General features: G+C 40.2%; 1 long non-coding RNA gene across 1 annotated transcript in view; it reads right to left on the minus strand.

Moving 5' to 3' along the window:
• Positions 1-2,228: 2,228 nt before the first annotated feature.
• LOC309662433 overlaps positions 2,229-21,650 on the minus strand; it is a 52,919-nt gene continuing 33,497 nt past the window's right edge. The window contains exons 2-3 of the long non-coding RNA XR_014264675.1: positions 4,088-7,545; positions 2,229-3,857 (exon numbers count right to left, since the gene is read on the minus strand). This is a non-coding gene — a long non-coding RNA (uncharacterized lncRNA). The remainder of the gene's footprint in view (positions 3,858-4,087; positions 7,546-21,650) is intronic.

Below are 21,650 nucleotides of genomic sequence, written 5' to 3' on the forward strand. Positions count from 1 at the left end.
ATGAGTCTTTCCTGAGGACACATACCTGATATGATGAAAAACTAGATATAAACCAAGGTCTCTTGGAAGCAGAGAGCTATATAGTTATTTACGATACTGTATCATTCCCTCCACAAACATTACCCACTGGAGATGTCCAAAATCACAGCCATACAAGGGAACTTCCTCTTGAAAATTATTAATGAGCTAAAATCAACATGAAAGGAAGTCTCAAAAATGTCAAGTAATTTTTTAATTGCATGATTTTGAGGAAGGTAGGGTAAGAAACTGGTTGCCTGATTTTTCAGTGGGTGCACGGGATATTTTTATGTATAGAAACCTCAAGTGGTAAAAGCCTTCACGAAAAACCCAAATCCCAGTTCCTCTATTTCAGTTTCCTAATATGTAAATGGTTTTAGGATTTAAGAATTAAATGCGGTAAAGTATATGAAACATTTAGCGTAGTCTTGTATTCAAATATTACTTATTATTATACTAATTAGTCTTTTTTTTTTCCATCTCAGCTGCACAACCACGTAGTGAGAGAAGAGGCACTAGAGAGTGTGTTCTCTGTTTTCAGTCTGAGGGTGCTTAGTCCAGTAGCCGTGAATATGGAGCGGCTGCAGTCCTGCAGAATGGAATCCCCTAAGGCTTAGGATCCGGAATGCACTCCAGTTCCCTGTACTTGATGACGAGTCCTCTAAAACTGATGGAGAAGTTTACAGATGAGTTCAGTTCATGGTTCTTTCAATCCCTGACTTTATCATTCGGTTGTAATTATCAAGATCCTTTCCACTTTATTTTGTACACTTGAATCTCTCCTTTAGTATCCTTCAAGGACTGGCTCCTGCCTTGCTCTTACCAGCTCACCTCAGAGACTATAGTTTTGATACCTGCATCCTTAGTTCCCCTTCTTGGAGCCAGCTCTCCCCTTCTCTACCTGCCTGGACCAAGACATACCATGTAAGGGAATACTGGATTCGCTGTTGTTGTGCTCTGCAGACCTGATGAGAAACCTCTCATGAGTGGTAGTGATCTTGCCAATGACAACAAGTTGTCAGTAATCAAGTTTTGGGGCACCCTGTTTTGCTGCTAGTACTCTACTCCTTCTCCCTCCTCTCTATCCACAAAATAGGCCGGTAGATTCTGATGTCCACCGTTCTACCAAGTGTGGATGTAGTAATGAAATCATATGCAATCCCTTTATTCCAGAATGTAATGTAATTAATTTCTTTGCTAATTAACCCCTATCGAAAGGTTAAAACTCTAAAGACCCAAGACAAACACAATGTACACTTACAGAAGAAAATAATTGGGAGTGGGGAGAATTTCTAACATCCCTTCAGAATACAGGTAAATATATTCAAAAGTAGTTGATTAACAGCATAGTTTTTTAAAACCACAGGGAAACTGTCATTTCTTTAGAACTCATATTAAAATTTAACTAATTATAAATTATAAGCATTCCACAAAACATACTTGTGGAAACAGTTTCAAAATGCTTATACATATTACTGACCTTGGGGAAAACCAAGGAAGGAAATCACCTAGGAGTCCTCCCAATTTTCCTGAAGTCTTATTCTCTCATTTCTGGTGACCCTGGTCACGTTCATGAATGCTATCCCTTTTTTTGTGATGCATAATCACCACCCAACAGGGATACTTCTCCAGTCCGTTGTCTGTATCCATCACGTCTCATCGCCCCTGTCACAGACCTTTCCTTCCCTGGCCACACCACTTCCTGCTGCCTGCTCTTTCCTAGTCCCTTGCTCTAACTCCTGTGGAATTCTCTTTCTACCTCTAGTGTCATAGGGCACAGACTGAACCCAGGGCTTAGACTCTGCTCGCCCATGAAGTTCTATCATGCCTTTCCCAATGGACTCACGTGCATTCATTTTATAGTTGGATCCTGCCAGGCTAGCAACTTGCCTTCTTCTTTGTAACTATTTGTGAAAACAAATGAATAAAGGACAAGTAAGGTTTATGAGAAAAAGGGGGCTGAATCCATGAGTCCATGACTCCTCTCCATTGACATTCAAAGATATTAAAATAAGTCAGTGAGCTGATAAGGGTCTGGCCCAAGGCAGATTCTAACTAAGAGTAATAGGATGCCTGGGAGGGAGCTTACCACAGAACAGCAGTCCCCAACCTTTTTGGCACCAGGAACCGGTTTCGTGGAAGACAATTTTTCCACGGACGGGAGCAGGGGTGGGGGAGCGGAGATATGGTTTCAGGATGATTCAAGCACATCACATTTATTGTGCACTTTATTTCTATTATTATTACATTGTTATATATAATGAAATAATTATACAACTCACCATAATGCAGAATCAGTGGGAGCCCTGAGCTTGTTTTCACTTGCTACTGGCTGATAGGGTTTTGATATGAGTCTGCAAGCAATTGATTTATTATGGTCTCTGGTCAGGCAAACCTCTCTGCTGATGATAATGTGTATTTGCAGCCACTCCCCAGAGCTAGCATCACCACCTCAGCTCTACCTCAGACCAACAGGCATTAGATTCTCATAAGGAGCGTGCAACCGACATCTCTCACATGCACAGTTCACAGTTGGGTTTGCGTTCCTATGAGAATCTAATGCCTCCGCTGATCTGACAGGAGGCGGAGCTCAGGAGGTAATGCGAGCGATGGGGAGCGGCTGCAAATACAGATGAAGCTTTGCTTGCTTGCCTGCCACTCGCCTCCTGCTGTGCAGCCCGGGGGTTGGGGACCCCTGCCATAGAAGATAGAAGGAGTTTGGAAGCATGAATATGTCTGTCTATCAAAGCTACGGGTGAGGTGAGAGTACTAATTCCGCCCACATACACCACTGAAAATTCAGTTACTACTAGCACAATTAATTTTGGTAATATGAGTGTATTTCATGGGCCACGGCAGAGTGAGAGGCTCTGAATTGAAAGAGATTTTACCACTCATGAAGATATTGTTGTTGCAATAAATCAACTGGCATCCATGAAAGGAAGGAATACAGAGCCATCAAGGTAGATTTCTGGATCCCCTGATGGTGGTAATGGAGGACCAGAAAGGGTGGTCATCATGGTGTTCATCCTCAAGAACATCAGTTTCTGCTCCCCTAGTAGCAAAAGCATGAGCGATGGTAAGAAATGGTTCATGAATATTTTTATACTACCCGAGGACCCTCAGAGATATTTAGGGAGAGAAACTCCTGGAAATATTAGGAAGCTTTACAGTAAAGTGGATAGGGAACTCAAATTCTTATAATTTGGGATAATAGTGTAACTGTGCTTTTTTGTCTTTTATTTACAAAATGCTAAAATTTCCTTATACCCTTACTCTTTTCTATGAATGCCTGAACTTCAGTGAAATCCTGATCTCCCCAATATCCCTGTTTGAGTGTAGAAGAGACCACTGCTTTTCTTTAATAGTAATTTAAGTTTTTACTGGATACATGGTTTCTCTGAATAAATATTACATTTCTCAGTCTTCCTTACAGGAGTGTAAGGCCATGTGACTAACTTCTGATCAATAAGATATGATTACATATAATTTGGGTATAGGAACCTACCATAACTTTGCAGGAACCTACCTTAAGAGTCAGCTGACATATACCCTTTGTTTCTTTTTCCTTCCTTCCCCCATCCTCCTACCAGGAACATCATACCACTACCTTGGACGATAAGGATGAGGGCAACACCCTAAGGACAGTAGGGCAATGAGGCAAGGATGTTGGGTTCTTGATGAATTCATGGATCAGAGCCACCATACCAACCCTGGAAAATACAAGATGGCATTTTTACTCTCATATCTAGTACTTAGACGGAGAGGGTTAGAAAAGCTGGGGGACTTATGGTCATCTCTCTCTTTGCAGCCTTTCTGTGGAAGCTAGCTTAGCCAAACTGTCTCCTGGTTTCCCTTCTATCCTTGCTGATGGTTCTTTCTCAGTCATCTTAAATGGATTCCTTTCCTCAGCCCTGTGACCACTCCCCAAAGTCCTGCCCTCTGCTCACTGTCTTCTTCCTGTATACTCTCTCCCCACATAACCTCCCGAGGCTGCTGAGTGACCAAGTGCTGCCTTAAATGATATAAAAAACTTTTGCAACATGCCTCCAAGAATGTTGCTCTCCACACATTGAAATCCCCCAGCTTTTACTTGAGCTTTGCTGCCTCTTGAATAACCTCCTTTCGATCATATGTGACAGTGTGTGCCTAGTGTCAACACAGTCAGCCCACAATAAATACTAGTTTCAAAACAGAAAAAAAGTTCATATGTCATTTTTTTTCTGAGATCATGTGAAATATCCCCAAGAAGAACTAACCATTGTCTCTTCCCTGCTTCCACAGCAGTTAATCTTATACTTGTATTTATTGTAACACACACCACATTGTACTGTATTAGAGTTAGTGGCTTGACTGTTCAGCCCATGCCCCTCTGTCAAAGGTTGCAAAGGGTCATCCCAGGGGTCAAAAATCATGCCACTGACTCGTTTGTTTGGCCAGCGCAATACTGGTAAACAAATGAATTTGAAGGATTTGGCAGGCATCTTTCACTTTCTCAAGCCCCAACTCTCTCTAGGGTCTTATTCCTGCTTTATACATATCACAGATCAATTCCTGCCCCATCCTTCCCTGGAAGATGAGAGACCAAGTCTTAGTAATCTCATTTCCTAGCACATCACACCACACAGGGTTCACCATAGGCATTTGGTATGTACTAAAGGGAAGTGAGGGACAACCTTCCTTGCTGTTTAGGTCCTACCTACAGCCTAGGCTCAAAAAAGACTTAGAGAGTGTTCTTGAAATGCTTGCATGTTCACAGGAGATTTCAACACTGTAAACCCTTCAACGCTTCCTCCAAAGTAAGTCTTTAAGGGTAGAGCTCTTTTAAGGTACACAATACTAGATACTGAAATAGTTCAAGTGCTTTCCTGAGTTCTACATTGCATCCTGGGAATGAGCAGAAGGTCAGGAAACAGGGAACAGGATGTGATTCTGTCCAGTTTGACAAAAGAGTAACGATCCCTACCGCCTCCCCAGCAAGCTAGGGCCACCCCCAGTCAAATCATCACCTATATCCTCCTCTTCTTCTTTAAACCGGTCACAGTGGCCCTGAGAGGTCTCTCAAAACACAGAATTGCATTTGCTCGCTTTTTTAACATTAACATAGAAGATGAGCTTCCTTCCAGCTTACATTTGAAAGTGGAGAGTTTTACCTAACCCAAATAAACTTGGTGCATCTCATTATAGAAAAAAAAAAAGAGAGAGAGAGAGAAAGAAAAACACACCACCTAGGAATATGAATACATTTTTATCATTGCTTCAAGATTCAGGGCGTGAATTTTTTAATACTTAATATCCTAAGTTGTTTTCTTCATTTCCACAGAAATAACTCTGCAAGTTCAGATTTTATTTTTTTAAACTTCTCTTTTTCCCAAATCAGTGGGAAAAATTACCATATCTTTCAGCTATATAAAATAGTTTTACAGTTTAGCACTTGAGAAACAACCCCCATCAATCACTAGCAGTAACTGAGGCACTTTTTGTGCCAAACAACTTAAGCTGAAATTGAAACATCACTGATTGGCAAAACAATTTTGCCTTTCTAGTTTCTGGCCTGTCCTCTCATCAGTAGGTGTTAAGTCTAAGGGAAAGTCTGTCTTATGGCCCTATTTAAAATATTTCTAGTATCTTGGGGGTGGGCGGAGGAAAATCCTGTCTCATTATTAAAAGGTATGATGCAACTACATATGTTTGCCTGCAAATACTTACTGCCTGAAGAAAATTCCTTAAGAACATTATTATCTTTCTACCACCTTATAAGAAGAAATATTTAGTGATCTGATTAAATACAGGTTGAATTTGCCAAGTAATAAAACCACATTTTGGAAGGAAATAAAATTGTTTATTCTTTGCAAATTGCATTATATTAATATCTAAACCAGTTATCGTCTATGTTCTCCCCATTCCCCCAAAAGAGAAAAGTCTTGCTTTTCTCTTGCATATTATTTTCTGCCAAAATGTTTCATTTCTGTCCAGTAGTTAGGGGAAAAGTTATTTTTGTGGGAAAACATGCTGGGACAGCATTCTAGAACTTTATTATGAACAGATAACCAGTCTACAGTGTAATAAAAATTAACTCTACATGAAGAAATTTAATTTTCAATCTAAGTTATAGTGTGTATATTATGTATTTATTAACACACATTTTAGATCTCCCCATATGATGAAAGGAATCATATTTAAGGCACTTTTCTAAAGCCATTGAACAATTTCCTTCTACTTCTCCTGATGGGAGAGCAACCAATTTCATAGCCAACAACACTGGAGAAATACCAGGACAGAGAAAGAAGAGGGCTAAGTAGCAGATCCTCAATCTGTTTATTCGTTCATTCAACACATATGTGTTACTAATCTCCTCTGAGTCAGTGTGCTAGCCACTGACACATTGTGATGTAGAAAACTTAACAGTCTAAGCAATAGTTTGTGATTCTAGGAAGCTAAGTGGTAACTCAAGAAGACCGTTCCCCCCAACTCCACCTAGACCTGAAAAGATTCTCCAACATGTGAAATAAGTTCCACTTCCTCTCTCTCTGTGTGTGATTTATTCAATATAATATACTTACCAGTTCTTTTCCAACAAAAAAGTGAACCAGGGATATAGACTACAGTGAACCATGATCCAAGTGCGGAGCTTCTTGTAAGCAGTATTTTTTCATTAGATTTTGTAATAAATTATAGAGGTGGTGTTAAAAATTGAATAGTTTATAAATGTGAGCCCTCATTAGCATATATTAAATATTATTATTTATTAGAACAGTAATAGTTTATTAGTTTTTAAAAATTAATCATCAAATCGCTTTACACAATTAAGTCTAATTAATGCAGAGGGATTTCAGAGGGAGGATGTCCTAAAATCTCTTTATTTATTTATTTTTATTAAGGAAAAAGCATAATTCAAAGTTGTTACATGACCCTTAGGCACAGCTCAATTATTGAGCAAGGAGGGAGTTTTGCATAACAGCATTTTCATCATTTGGGCACTAGGATCATTTGGGGCTCAGAAAATAAAGTACTTCTCAGGGTAATCAAATTGTAAGGTGAGAAATCTAAGGGTTCCTAGAGTGGTTGTCTGTTAGTTTGGGAGAAGCTCCACAGGTAACTCTAACAGTCCTTCCCTCTTCCACATTGACGAGTTGAGACCTGCTACACTGGGCCCTAAGCTTCTTAAGGACAGGGTGATGTCTAATTCATCTCTGCATGCTACTGTCCATAATAGTACCTGACAAAGAGTACTATGCACTCAATGTTTGTGTCCCCCCAGAATTCACATGTGGAAGCCCTATTCCCCAGAGTTGCTGTATTTGGAGTAAAGAAGTAACTAAAGTTAAATGAGATAAGGGTGGGGACCTGACCCAACAGGGTTAGTGTGCTTATAAGAAGAGACACCTTGTTTTCTCTCTGTGCGTGCACCAAGGAAAGGCCATAGTAGGACATAGTGAGAAGGTAGCCGTATGCAAGCCAGGAAGAAAGCTCTCACCAGAAACTGAACTGGTCAGCACCTTGATCTTGGACTTCCCAGCTTCCAGGCTATGAGAAAGGACATTTCTGTTATTTAAGTCACCCAGTCTATGGTATGTTGTTATAGCAGCCTGAGTGAATTCATACACAAAACAACCACTCTGATTAGTTGTCAGATGAACAAATAATTTCTTCAAAAAATTCCAGGCTTTCTGGTTCAAACATTTTTTGAACACTTGCTGTGGCAGGAACTGTGGCAGTCAAAGTGTTATGAGATGAAAAGAGAGCTGCAGTTATATGTTTTTGCATCTATGGAATGGGAACAATGGTAATACTTTCTTAGAGGTATGAGGAATAAATGAGATAGAGACCTTAGCTCAGTGCTAAGGAACTATTCCATCATTTGTTATCGTTATGTCTCAGGGTGTGGTACCACAGACGAAACTGTAGATTTTTCTTCTCTTTCTGTTGACAAAGGGGCCAGGAATGTTGCTCATCCCACCTGCCATTTTCATGGGTGTAGTCCTTATATTACCTTGGGCACAGGGTTGAAACTTGGGTGAAGCAATAAGAGACATATACCCAAAATTTAAGGAGGCACCCACTCTCAGGGTCGTGTAAGTACAACCCTGTACTTGAAAGACACAGAGAATGAGCATCTCCTTAAATTTTGTACTCTAGTTTCCTTCTTACCTCCCAGCTCTGTTGGGGAATCTTCTTTATGAGGATGAGTCACCTTAGAACTACTAGGAGTAACCTTCTTTAGGAGTGTGGGCAATGATCCCCATATTGTGAGGAAAGAGGCAAAATAAGACTGTTTTGGATTTTGAACATTTAAGAGAAAACTGTTTTTCTGAGTTGAATAGTATCCCCCCAGATTCATGTCCACTAAGAGCCTGTAAATGTGACCTTATTTGGAAATAAGGTCTTTGCAGATGTAATCAAGTTAAGATGAGGTCATAATGGATTAAGATATGCCCTAAATTCCATATGACTAGTGTCTTTATAAGAAGAGGGAAATTTGGACACAAAGACACAGACACACAGGGCAGAAAGCAATGTGAAGATGGAGGCAGAGACTAGAATAAAGCATCTATAAGCCAAGAAAGGCCAAGGATAACCAGCAACAACCAGAACCTACCAGAGGCAAGGAAGCATTCTTCTCTAGAGCCTTAACCGGGAGCATAGTGCTGCCCACACCTTGGTTTCAGACTTCCATCTTTCACAACTGTGAGAGAATACACTTCTCTCTTTTAAGCCACTCATTTTGTGCTCATTTGTTATAGCAGCACTGGGAAACTAATATACTGCGCAAGTATTAGGTATGAATCTCTGGGAAAGAAGAAAAAAGGGTAGCCTGGATCTGTGGGGTGTAGGACGAGAATCAGTCAGGACCCAGTGTTTGTGGGGCCTCCTGTTTCCCTGGGAGGGAACTATCCATGTGAACTGAAAGGCTGAGCACGAAGATCTGAAACCTTGGGAGCCAAGAATGGGGCAGCTGTGACTGAGCTTAGCACTGGTGCTGGTGGTGTCATCTTCTTCAAAGACACATGGAAGTCCCTGGAGGAATCTCGCCATCATTGTCAGGAGAGTAGAAGAGCATCTTCCGACATATCTGGAGGGCCAGTGCTCCTCAGGGACAAGTACAAGCAAGGGCCAGTGGAAATAGCAGTTGTCTTTCCGTGTAAGTATGGAAGCTCGACTGGCCATCTTCTCTTCTTTGGGTTACCTATATATACTCTCAGAAGTCCTGGGCAGTTTGAATATGGGTAGGCTTAAGACAAACTGAAGCATGAGAAGGAGGAACTCTTGCAAAGAGGTGACACTCACACTGAAGGACAAATAGGAGTCAGTGAAGAGGTGAATGAATGGGGGAGATTTTAAGTAGAGGGGCTAGCAAAAATGAGCGTCTTGACTTGATAGAAAGATGGCACACCGAACATCTGAAAGAACTGAGAAAGATTAAACGTAGGAGTTCCAAGGCATGATATGAAGATGTACATGTTTCTATGTGGTAAGCCAAGGAAGCAGTGGAGTTAGTGGGGATGGAGGAAAAATATTAGCTCCTAAAACCAGGGCCACAATGGAGGTAACTGAAACTCCGAACACATTTCCAAATGTAAGTGATTGCTGGTTTCATCAGTACAATTATATCACGCTACAATCGCATTGTAAGCTCCACAGATGTTGGAGGGCTAGCCTAGGAATCATGTCAGTATTCTTAATAACGCTTTGTATAGATTATTATCCTCCTGAATTCCAAACAACCAACTTACAAAGAAGCCCAATTCAGTTCTAAAAGGCAAACTAGCTATACTAGTGACTTACCACACCCTGAAATGGCCTTGAAACTTTGGAGCAGATACAATTCAGCATAAATTGTCCTCTGCTACCAGTATGTTCTGAATTGCTGATAAGCAAAATCAACACTTTTCTTTAATGTTTGCAGGCTCCTTTTTTAAAATTGAGATAGCCAGAAATGCCATAATAGATCTGGATAAAATTGAGCCGGAGAACAGAACCAAAGCACGGTTAGAAACACCCCTCTCCCCTCATACCTCCCACTGAGCTGTTAGTAGAGCCAGGAGGGAACTACACAGAGAACCTGTTCTAACTCCTCTGATCGAAACCTGGCCATCCTTGAGCAAACTCCAGAGACAGCTGTATTTTCATAGGAAAACCCACCTTTTTGGTTTTAGCACAAGGGAAACTGCAAGTCTGTACTCCTAGACTAACATAAAATGCAATGGAGATAAAATAAGGGTGACAGCAGCTTCCTTGAATTCTCTTCCGGTCCATGAATTAAATCCTCTTAGAGATGAGACTCTCATCACCACAGAGCCCGGGGAAAGGACATGACTGATTGAGTTCACATTATAATGCCTTGTACCTCTCCTGCCTTGGGGAAGGAAACATAAAATAAAGATGCCTGTACCATAAAATACCCAAATATGTTCTTCAGAATTCAAGGACTTAAATTATTCATTGACTGGAGCATTCCTTTTTTTTTTTTTGAATGAGAATAAAAGAGGAAAAAAATACCCTAATCTTTCTGTCACAAAATAAAATATCAGTCCTAATGTTCAAATTCACCCTCGGAACACAGCATAATCCCATATTATAACCAATTTTGTAAAGTGAAAGTGTATGCAAAAGAAGATAAACAAAAGGAAAAGAAAGCAACCGAGTACCAGAAAATAACTCACAGCAAATGACATTTGGAATGAAAGACAGAAAACCCACACTATTTTGTTCTCTACTTAAATAGACGGAGAGCAGAAATGCACTGGAGACATTTGATAATCAATAAAACATTACCCCGAGGGCGCTATATACAACTATAATCTTTAAAACAAAACTCAAGGAAATGGAACATTTAAATTAGAAAGACTTTTAAAAAACAACATGGCAAAAAAAGAAAAAGAGGCTTAATGTCCTTTTCTATCAGGGAATTCTCAACTTAAGGGTTATTTTTCACAGCCAGTTTTTAACCAAGGAACATGAGGAGAGAAAAAAAATATCTCAAGCCTTTCCTGTCACTGTAGCCTTCATAATCACCACAATTCAACATGACACCATGACTTGTAAGAAATTCTCCCTGGCATCCATTTAAGTGGACACTAATTGGAAAGTTCAGTGAACAGAAAAAGGCTGTGAACAATATATATTTCAACATGCTGTACCCAATCCTGACCTTAAATGACAAGGAGGAAAAAAAATGCCTCAACACAGCCTCTGTACCTCAGCTCTGTACTGTGAAACCACGATGTGAGTTAGCTCTGGGAAAAACGCCGGGCTTGTGATAAGACTGAAAGCAAACCTGGAAACTCCAGGAGAATCAATCTGCTCCAGACACATGGTTCTATAAGGGAGCATCTGGGTGCCCAGAACTGAAGGCAGGGACTCCACAAGCAAGGAGGTAATGGTAAGGTGTCACTGAAAACAAGGGCTCTTGCCAGATGAACAAGGATTTCAACCTTGGATCCACTGTATCCTAGATGTATAACACCTTGGTCAGAGAGCTCCACCTCTTAGATATGTCATCTGTAAAATGGGGATAGTAATAACGCTATTATGAGCCATTGTGAGGAATAACTCAGATGATATAAATATAGCACAGTACCTGTCACATTGTAATTGTTGCCCTATTAATAGCTAGCTTGTATTGAGGGCTTACAACCTACTATTAAAAAACCTTTGTCTCTCCTACCAAATGTAAAACCGATAACTAGTGGGAAGCAGCCGCATAGCACAGGGAGATCAGCTCGGTGCTTTGTGACCACCTAGAGGGGTGGGATAGGGAGGGTGGGAGGGAGAGAGACGTAAGAGGGAAGAGATATGGGGATAAATATATATGTATAGCTGATTCACTTTGTTATAAAGCAGAAACTAACACACCATTGTAAAGCAATTATACTCCAATAAAGATGTTAAAAAAAAAAACACTTTTGTCTCTCAAAATAACCCTGTGAGCTAGATATTATGATTCTCCTCATTTTACAGAGGAAAAGACTGAGGCACGGAAAGGATAAGTAACTTGCCTAAGGTCACACAGGTGTTTAGTGGTAAACTGGCACTTAACCCTGGCATTCTGGTTCCAGTCTACACATACTGTTTCTAATTTAGTTTTATTGAATGAATGAATGAATGAATGAATGGTAGTTATTTTTTTATTCTTGAAGATTTGATAATCTTATTGAACAGTGATAGGCAGAAACACTGTAATCATAAAATAAGAGCCTATAAAATCAATAGCTATCTTTAAACTTCCAGAGAACCAAGCCCTACAAACAAGAAATGGAGGCAGAAAGGGTTTAAGAAGCATTTATGAGAGTTTCCTCAGTGTCAGCGAAGGAAATATCTGACTGCTTACAGAAGATCCCAGGCAACCTGGGGTTCAGGGGAGCTGCCCCCATCCTGACTTTTGGTAGTCTCAATGCTCTGCTAATGCTTCTCCTTCCTGGCTGGCATAGGGGAATTCACCTTTATTTTACACTCTGGATCCCAAGATTCCCAACTGACTGGTTTTCTGTGTCTAGATCTACACTTAGCACTAAACTTATCCTTGGGAGTTGCAGTCCCATGATCCTAGAGACGCCGAATGGTTATGCCTCAGAAAGATTAAGCTTGGTGATTGGGGACCAAGGGTAAGGAAACTTAATACGTCGCATTTGCATAATCTTTTTTTTTAACTTACAGTTCTTCATCCATGCAAAAATCCTTCACAAATGAGAGGGCTCAGGTCCCAAGATATATAACTTGCACAAGGTCACAGAGTAGAAATAAGAACCGGGATCCCAGGTCTTTCTTGCCCTGCTCAGCGTCTTCTTTGTCCTGGTCCCTTATAGCTACATGACATGCAAATCCATCCCCAAGTTGGAATTATGCCTTAAGGTTAGTTCTGAGAATTCCAAGAACTTTAGGCTGTTGATAAGATACTATTTGGTGGTCTGTCCCATTGGTACCCTGGTTGCTAGATCTTCTGACCCAGCAAAGAGAACTCTAGGAGACTATGAAATCTATTGTTTGATTGTCCTTCACCTTTTGTGGGCCCTGCCTTCTGTTAACAAATTCTACCTCAGCGTCATTGGATTCAGCCTATGATCCAGACTTGATCAATTACAAAATCCATTTCCCTCAACACAGTGATTAACTCAGAGATGGGCACATCTCTGATTAGCTACCCAAGGGAAGCTAATCAGAATCCTTTCCTGGATTTGCTGCACAGGTACTAAGAGAAAGAAGTTCTCTATCAAGTGAGATTTCTAAAATGAGAAGATGTGAACCTGGGGTCTTCAGTCAATCTTCCAGGTTTTCAGCAGGTTTTCTCATGCCATGGGTCAAAGCCTATTTTCAGAATGCAGGCAAGGCAAAACAAGTGAAAATGAAAGATAGATAGTGAAATTCCTAGCTGATAGCAGGGGAAATCCCAGTGCTTGAGACCTCTGTGGGTGCAGCTCTTCCTTCAATTTTTTTAAAATTTTTAAATTTTTGGCTGTGCTGGGTCTTCGTTTCTACATGCGGTCTTTCTCTAGTTGGGGCCAGCGGGGGCTACTCTTCGTTGCAGTGCATGGGCTTCTCATTGCAGTGGCTTCTCTTGTTGTGGAGCACGGGCTCTAGGCGCACGGGCTTCCGTAGTTGCAGCAAGCGGGCTCAGTAGTTGTGGCGCATGGTCTTAGTTGCTCTGCGGCACGTGGGATCTTCCTGGATCAGGGCTTGAACCTGTGTCCCCTGTATTGGAAGGCGTATTATTATCCACTGCACCACTGGGGAAGTCCTCCTTCAATTTTTTGAGCCCTCCCCAGTAGTGTTTTTGGTCAAATGAGCTAATGTATTTCCTTCTTGCCTAAGCTAGTTTGCCACTGACACATCCTTAAAATCTTCTCCATTTAAGGCTTTCATGAAACCTAAGCCCATTGGAACTTTTGCTGACCTATTTATCTAGTCATCATTTGTCTCCACCACCATTCCCTGCACTGCAATGTAAGCTCTACAGAGAAAGCAGACATCTGGTGTGTCTTATTCACTGCTCTACCTGCAGCATCTAGAAGAGAGTCCTGCACATAGGAGGCACTCAGTAAAAAGTGGGGAACGTGTGAGTGGATGGAAGAATGAATGGGTGAATAAGGCAGAGCCAGAAGTCCAAGACCCCGAAGCTCTCTCCGGAGAGGCGTTCCATGAACACCCACCAGCTCTGAAGCTGGTGAGATGGGAGAAAGCTCACTAGGGGTCCATGCACACTGAGACTCTTTAGAGAGTCACAGAGGCAAACCTCCTGTCGCTTTGGTGGCAGGACAGTGAGCAAGGTTTTCTCCAGCCACTAGGAGACCTCAGGCAGACACCTATTGACTAGGCAAGGGGTATCCATTAATGGGCCTTCTTCCTCAGAGAGCCAGAAGATAATCAGAAGTTTTTTTGAGGTCTGTGCAAGGTGTTTAAATGACAATACATTGAGGTATTGGGATCTCCTAGCTCTTCAACACCATGAAATTCAGCTCAGCCCCTTCTTGAGCATGCACCACGTACAAACTATAGTCCTCCCTGGGTACCTGTGGGGGACTGGTTCCAAGACCCCTGTGGATACCAAACTCCAAGAATGTTCAAGTCCCACGTATAAAATGCTGTAGTATTTGAATAACCTATGTACATCCCCCCCATACTTTAGACCATCTCTAAGTTACTTATTATACCTAATACAATATAAATGCTGTGTAAATAGTTGTAAATGCAAGTAAATGCTGTGTAAATAGTTGTAAATGCAAGTAAATGCTGTGTAAATAGTTGCTGGGTGAGGAGCAAATTCACGTTTTGCTTTTGGGAACTTTCTGTAAAATTTCTTTTTAGTATTTTCAATCTGCAGTTGGCTAAACGTATGGATGTGGAACCCATAGATACAAAGGACTGACTGTATAGAGTTAGGAATTGTAGGGAATACTCAGTAGAAGATGTCTTCACCCTGCTGTGATGGAGCCTTAGAGAGATAAGGCACTAAAGAAAGACCTCACATACTAAGCAGTAAATGATAATGAGTTGTGGTTTTCCTAGGGAGAAAAGAAGGGAAAGGTGGAAGAATAACATCCAAAGATTTTATTCCCAAAGCTATTTTTGTATCATTAATATTCTCAAGACAAAGTCATCTTAATTCATTTGAGATTTTATGTGTCTATTGTTTGATTTGTCAGGTGTTCCAAGACATTCTTTTTGAGGAGAGGCATGGGAAAAGAATAAAACTCAAACAAATGACAATAGGATACTGGTCCTTTTAAAGGGGTGTTATAAAAGAGAACAAGACTATTTCAAGTTTGAACGTTAAAAGCCTAAATTTCATACAAGTGTTTGTTGCAATTGGCCACATACAACGACTTATAGGGCTCCTCCACGAGACGTGAAATCATGACAGATGTCATCCCATCACAGCTACCCTGTTCTCAAGGTGTTTGCCTCCCAAAGAAGGGAGAATCTAAACTAACCTTTGTTGTATGCATATGTTGCCTGCCACTGTGTAAATGTGTTATCTTATCTGACCGCCACAGCAGACGATGAGAAAAGTGGTGGTGTTACAACAATTTTACAGAGAAGCTAGTCAACCTGCCAAAGTTCACACAGTTAGAAAGGGGCAGAGCCGGGCTTTGAAAGAAGTCAGACTCCAGTACCCTTGCTCTTACCCACGAGGTCTTTTCCGTATGAGGATGCCTAGAGAGGGATGTTTGGCAACAATGTGACAAACAAAAGCAATAGCCAAAGAAAGCATAAAATATTTTTCTTACCAAACTTAGCAGTCCATGTTAGTTGAAGAACAGGTGTAACCTGAAGGAGGCCAGGCTGCTGAGGCTCCCTACCTTGCCTTGTATACGAACCCCGTATCAGCACATGGTGAACGATCCTCCCCTCCCTCAAAACCTACAATTGAGCCATGCAGACTTTACTGATGGTTTTCTGAGAAGGTAGAGAGAACTAGATGGCAAGACAGCAGAAGTTTCCAAAACCTACTTTAAACATACTTCTCTCTTTCCCAGAAAAAAGAAAAAAATTCTCTCCAGAATAAGCATATCTCCTCTTTATCTTCCCACCAACTACCTTGAGCCCTGGTTTCCTGCCACACATGCCTCTTAATATCCCCTCACTGAAATAAAATCCTGCTGGCTAGCTGAGGAGTGTCAGTGGGGAAGAATAAATAACAAAGCCAAACCAACCTGGGGAATGAGAGCCTTCAATCGCTCTTCCAAAAGCAAGTGATGAGATGGAATATATTTAACCAGATACTATGTACCAGGCATTGTTCTTGGATCCGGGGATACAGCCATGAACAAGACAGCCTAGAGCTTACATTCTAGAGAGAAGATCCAGACATTAAACATCAAACACATGTGTCAGTCTGATGCTATGGTAACAACGACGCAGACTGGTGGGAGAAAGCTGCTTTATATTCAATGGGAGGCAAAGGCTTCTCCGAGGAAAAGACTTTTGATCTGAATCCTAACAGAAAGGGAATAGCCACGCAAAGATGTGCATTCTAGATGGAGAAATTACCAAATGTAAAAGCCATGAATCAATCCTAAGAGGGTCAGGAAAGCTGGGGCAAAATGAGTGAGGAGGAGAGAGAGATGAGGACAGAGAGGTGTGCAGGGAGGACCTCATGGTTCAGAGTAAGAAGTCTGGATTTCATTCTCCACAGAGTGGGAAGCCCCTGCAGGAACTGAGAGGGAGTGACGAACATTTTGTAAAGGGTAATTTGCCTGCTGGTTGGAGAATGACTGTGGAGGGTCATGGAGGAAGGGTGACTGGAAGCTCCCCTCCCCTCCACACCAGGCTGTTTGGTGTTGGCTTTCATTTTGCTTACAGCATTTTGCTGCTTACTAGATTAGGCTTACTGCTTACTGCCTATTGTAGGAGCTCAGGTACCGTGGGGCTTACATTAGAGTGATCAATTTCTAGGTGAAGGTGGATGTATTTGTGAAAGTAAGGCAACCAAACCTGCTGTCAGGAGTTGAAAAAGTGGTGTAAGATGAATCTCAGGTTTTGAGATGGGTCAATATTAGAGAAGGATAAATTGGTTTGTGGGGAGGGGACTGAGGGACGAGAAATCTAGAGTTGAGACAAAATTTTTTTAAACTTTATTTTAGCCTAAGGAATTTTAACTTTATTTGCTCATCAGTGAAGAAGCCAGCAAAGGATATTTATTTGTTCACTTTGCTTTTAATAAACTTTGTATTGAAGTATGATTAACATGAAGGGCTGGTTTCATGGGAATGCCCCTCACTCAGAAGGGCCATGCCTAGTTTATTGCTCTACTGTTAAATTCTTAATAATTTTATCTTTGAACTTGTGTTTTGTCAGTAAGTCCAACAGAACAATGGAGCATGTGTGTAAGCAGAGGAGACTGACAAAATTTGTGTGTCTAGTGTTCCTTACCACCCCGTTTGCATACAGTGTTCGTGATGCCCTAAGAGCAAGGAATTCCACTGGGCTCATCATGCATAGGAGTTCAGGGAGACGCAAAGTGAGTACAAAGAATGTATATTATGGAAGCCAACGGTTTCCAAAAAGTGTTGGTAGAATGTATGCGTATCAAGGAGTGAAATAAAATGTATTTATTATTCTACTATTGATGGACATTGAGGTGGTTTTCCAGTTTGGGACTGTTATGAATAGTGCTGCTATAAATAATTTTGTACACAGCTTGAAATGCACTCATTACCCATTTCTGCTGGGTATTTATCTACAAGTGGAATTGCTGGATCAGAGGGTATGCATACACTCAGCTTTAGTTGATAACTACCAGTCTTTCAAAGCAATTATATAAATTCTGCATTTCTGCCAGGGATTATAAAAGTTCTACCTGTTCTACATCCCTCCCAGCACTGGTATTGTACGGGTTTAAAAATGTTAGCCATCCTGGTGGATATGTAGTGGTATTTCATTGAGGTTTTAGTTTGCAGTTCTTAGTGTCTAATAGGATTTAGCACCTCTTCGTATGTTTATTGGCCATGTATAGATCCTCTTTTGTTAAGTACCTGTTAAAGTCTTTTGTGCATTTCTCTATTAGGCTACTTGCTTTTGTCTTATTATTTTGTAGGAGTTTGTTATGTATTCTATACTACTCCTTTGTCAGATGTACTGCCAACATCTTCTACTCTGTGGCGAGCATTTTCACTTCTTTATGTTTCTTAATTTTAATGCAGTCTGTTTAACTAGTACTTTCCTTTTTAGCTAATGATTTTGTGTGTGTGTCCCTTTGGTTATTTTAGCTTCCACGTTTAGCTCCATGCCCCCATTGTTTTTTACATATATGAGAGAGGGGTCAACATTTCATTTTTTTCTATATGAATATACAATTAACCCAGCACCACTTATTGAAAAGACCATCCTTTCCCACTGCACTCTAGCATTATCTTTCTCATTAATCAAGGAGCTATATATGTGTGAGTTCATTTCTGGAATCTCTGTTATGTGTACAGTTATTGAAAGAGTTCTTTCATCATACCAGACTCTCATTGCTTTGCAGTTTTTTCATCTATTCCAAGTCTATTTGTCTATTCTTGCTCAAGTACCATACTGTCTGAATTACATTTGATATCTTGTAGTATAAATCGCTTCTAATCCATACTGATATCTAGTATTATATGTACTCAACTTGGTTTTCATCTCTCTGATTGGCTTACAATTCCAGGTCCTAATGTAAGGTTTTTGATAAGAAGATGAAATGCTCATTGTTGGTGTGTTGGAATCCTGTGGTATCATAGATATCTTGACATGGTGTGAAGGATAGATTGGTAAGGACCAGAGAAAGGAAGTGAAAACCAATTTAGATGAATGATGACAAGGGTCTACTACTTAATATTAGAAATAAAAATGAAAAGACAGATTTAAAGATGTAACAAAAGTAGAGTCAGGAGGACTCATGTCTAATTGGACATAGGAAGAAAAGGCAAAGAAGAAGTCCAAGATTACTGCAAGGATTGAGGCCTAGATAACTGAAAGGCTGGTGAGGATATTCACTGAAATAGGAAAGAGAAGATCAAAAGCTGGGTTGAGGAATGAGGGAAAGATGAGTTCAACATAAAACAAGTGGAATCTACAGGATTTAAATGACCATAGCTGCCAGTGTCCAGTGGGCAGCAGGTAACAGTGGATTGGAGGTGAAAAGAGATCAGGGCTAGAGATGGAGAATTGGGATTATGTCTACACTAATGTGTCAGAGATTATCTGTGCTCTCAAAGGGAGAATGATGGAGAGGGGTTGGGGGAAGAGGGATAGTAGAAGACCAAGATAGGAAAGGAGACCAAAAGTAGAAAGAGACAGGTGAGGAATGAACAGAGAAAAGAAAGAGGAAGAAGGGAAAGCACGAGGAGGGAGGAAAAGAAAGAAAAAGATTTTTGATTTCAGTTAACAGAGAGGGCTAACCATATCTTTATTCTAAGGTCAAATCCATGTATTGTTCAAGCATTCCAGTAGAAAATTATCTTGGTGGAACATTCCTGTGCAGAGTCTTTGAGACTCTATCTCCCTTCCACATGTGCTCTTCTGTGCCCACTGCTGTCTCCTTCCCAGCAGAAGACCTTTGGGCTGATAGGGAATACTTGGGAGCCCCTAGATTTCCTGCCAATGCATGTGCATTTGAAGTGACAGTAGGTGGCTAGGTACTAATTCCTTATATTATTAGAGTGCTTTTCTAAAGAGGAATTAATGCAGAAACCAATCAACTTGGGGATCAAGGAAAAGCATATTACATATTATAATAAAATCATGAAAATAATACCTTGCTTCCTAACTACATTCAAGAATTTTTATTACATTGCTTTTATCACAGTTAGTCAAATTTTGGAAAGTTGATGATTCACAAATAAAGATCATTAAATGTTCCTGATGGCCTGTAGACAAGGTTAATTTACACCCTGGAAGACAGATGAGGTGTTAACTATATTCAGGTTGCACTTCAGTGGTTTGAAAGGTAATTGTTTTACGTTCCCAGAGCTTAAAAGGGACTTCCAAAAATAGAGTAGACTATCAAACACAGAGAGACCACAAAACATTTGAATTGTTGTTTTCTTAAAATTCCCTTCCATTCTGTGATTTATCTAATGCTAGTCAAAGTACTTCATATCAAATATTTATTAGTGAAAGGCAACATTTCGGAGAAAGTTTTACCATCATGGACTAGAGTTTTGTACCATTTTTTTGCTTAAACGAAATACAGAAAAGTAATAAATGAAAAAAAAGAAGTTCTTCCATCTTGATCGACCCTATAAATTTGAAGATCTAAACCATATTCAGCAATCATGTCCATTCCTCTTTCATCTACCTGACCCTTTGGGGAAAACAAGCTGAATGTGAAAAGTGGAAGATTCTTCTTGAGTACATATGTTACTAAAAAAGGCAGTTCTTACTTGGACATGGAGAAACAAATTTAAGCCAGCAAAGAAGTCCCAGAGCAGCATTTTTCTCCCCTCCCACTTTAAAGGATAACTTTGTTAAAAATATCAATAAATAAGCACACCAAGTTAACTTTCAATCACATGCACAAAAGTCCACTTGTCCAGAGGCACTGTATCATGATTGGTAACTTGACTGCTAGAGCAATTATCTCATGACACAGTTATTATGGTACTCAATAGCCAAAGCATTTCCAGATGGTTTTCAGGGCCAAAAAAGAAACTGGAGTACAGCAATCACAATTATAATGCAAAAACAAGACAAAATAATTTGGCCAAATGAATAAGCCCAGAATTATTTTTGAACTGAATTGTCAATAATTCCCTGGCCATAAGAGAGATTTTCACTTCTAAGACCTCAAATATCATATGTTATCATCTTGCACTCTCGAAATAATAAAAGTTGTAAATATCAAGTACACATAATCTTTGCTTGTCTTTCACAAAAAGTAACTTAAACGTGTGTGAGAGAAAAGTGGTGTGTTTGTACTTAATCCATTTTTCTATATTTAGTTATCTTGATTAATAAAAGTCAAATATATTCAAATAAATATTTCAGACTTCAGAAGTTAATCTGTTAAAAAAAAAAAAAAAGCATTAACTTTTAATAAAGATGCCTGAACACAATCTAAGAGACACGTTGGGAAAAAGTCTCTCAAAATGTTGATTTTTCTAACCAGGAAATGGATCCTGAAAAAAAATCACAGCCCAATTAGTGTCACTCATGACTTTATAGTCTTCCTTTTATGTTTTGAGGAATGCAAGAGCTTGAGTGAGATGAAAATTATAATTCAGAGGTTGAATTCAGCTGTGTACTTGAACATTGTGTAAATTCACTGAGCTGAGGCCCACATTTGTTTACTTGAGGACTTTTCAATAAAGTCTTATAATGTGCTTGCAGTTCCAAAGAGCTGCTAAAATCACAAATTCTAAAGCTATGAATATTTTTTGTGTGAAATGGTACACTGAAATTAACACTACACTTTTTGAATAAAAACACCAAGGTGGTATGTAGAAATGTCTCCAATTTTCTTGGCTCAGAAAACACAGCTGAAGCTGTGTCTTTCAGGACGCTGGGTAGCAATTTCTTAAGGTAGCACTGGAGTAACCTCCAAAGACAAGAAAAGCCATCCTGTGTCAGGCATGCTGTAAAGTCTTCTGCTTCACTCATCACTTTGACTTGCGAAGCACCTGGCAGGATTCCCACCATCACCTTTTAAAATTTCCCCAGTCTCCCCAAGA

This window comes from Balaenoptera physalus, assembly GCF_965194825.1.
Source record: "Balaenoptera physalus genome assembly, chromosome: 6".
Taxonomy (NCBI): Eukaryota; Metazoa; Chordata; class Mammalia; order Artiodactyla; family Balaenopteridae; genus Balaenoptera; species Balaenoptera physalus.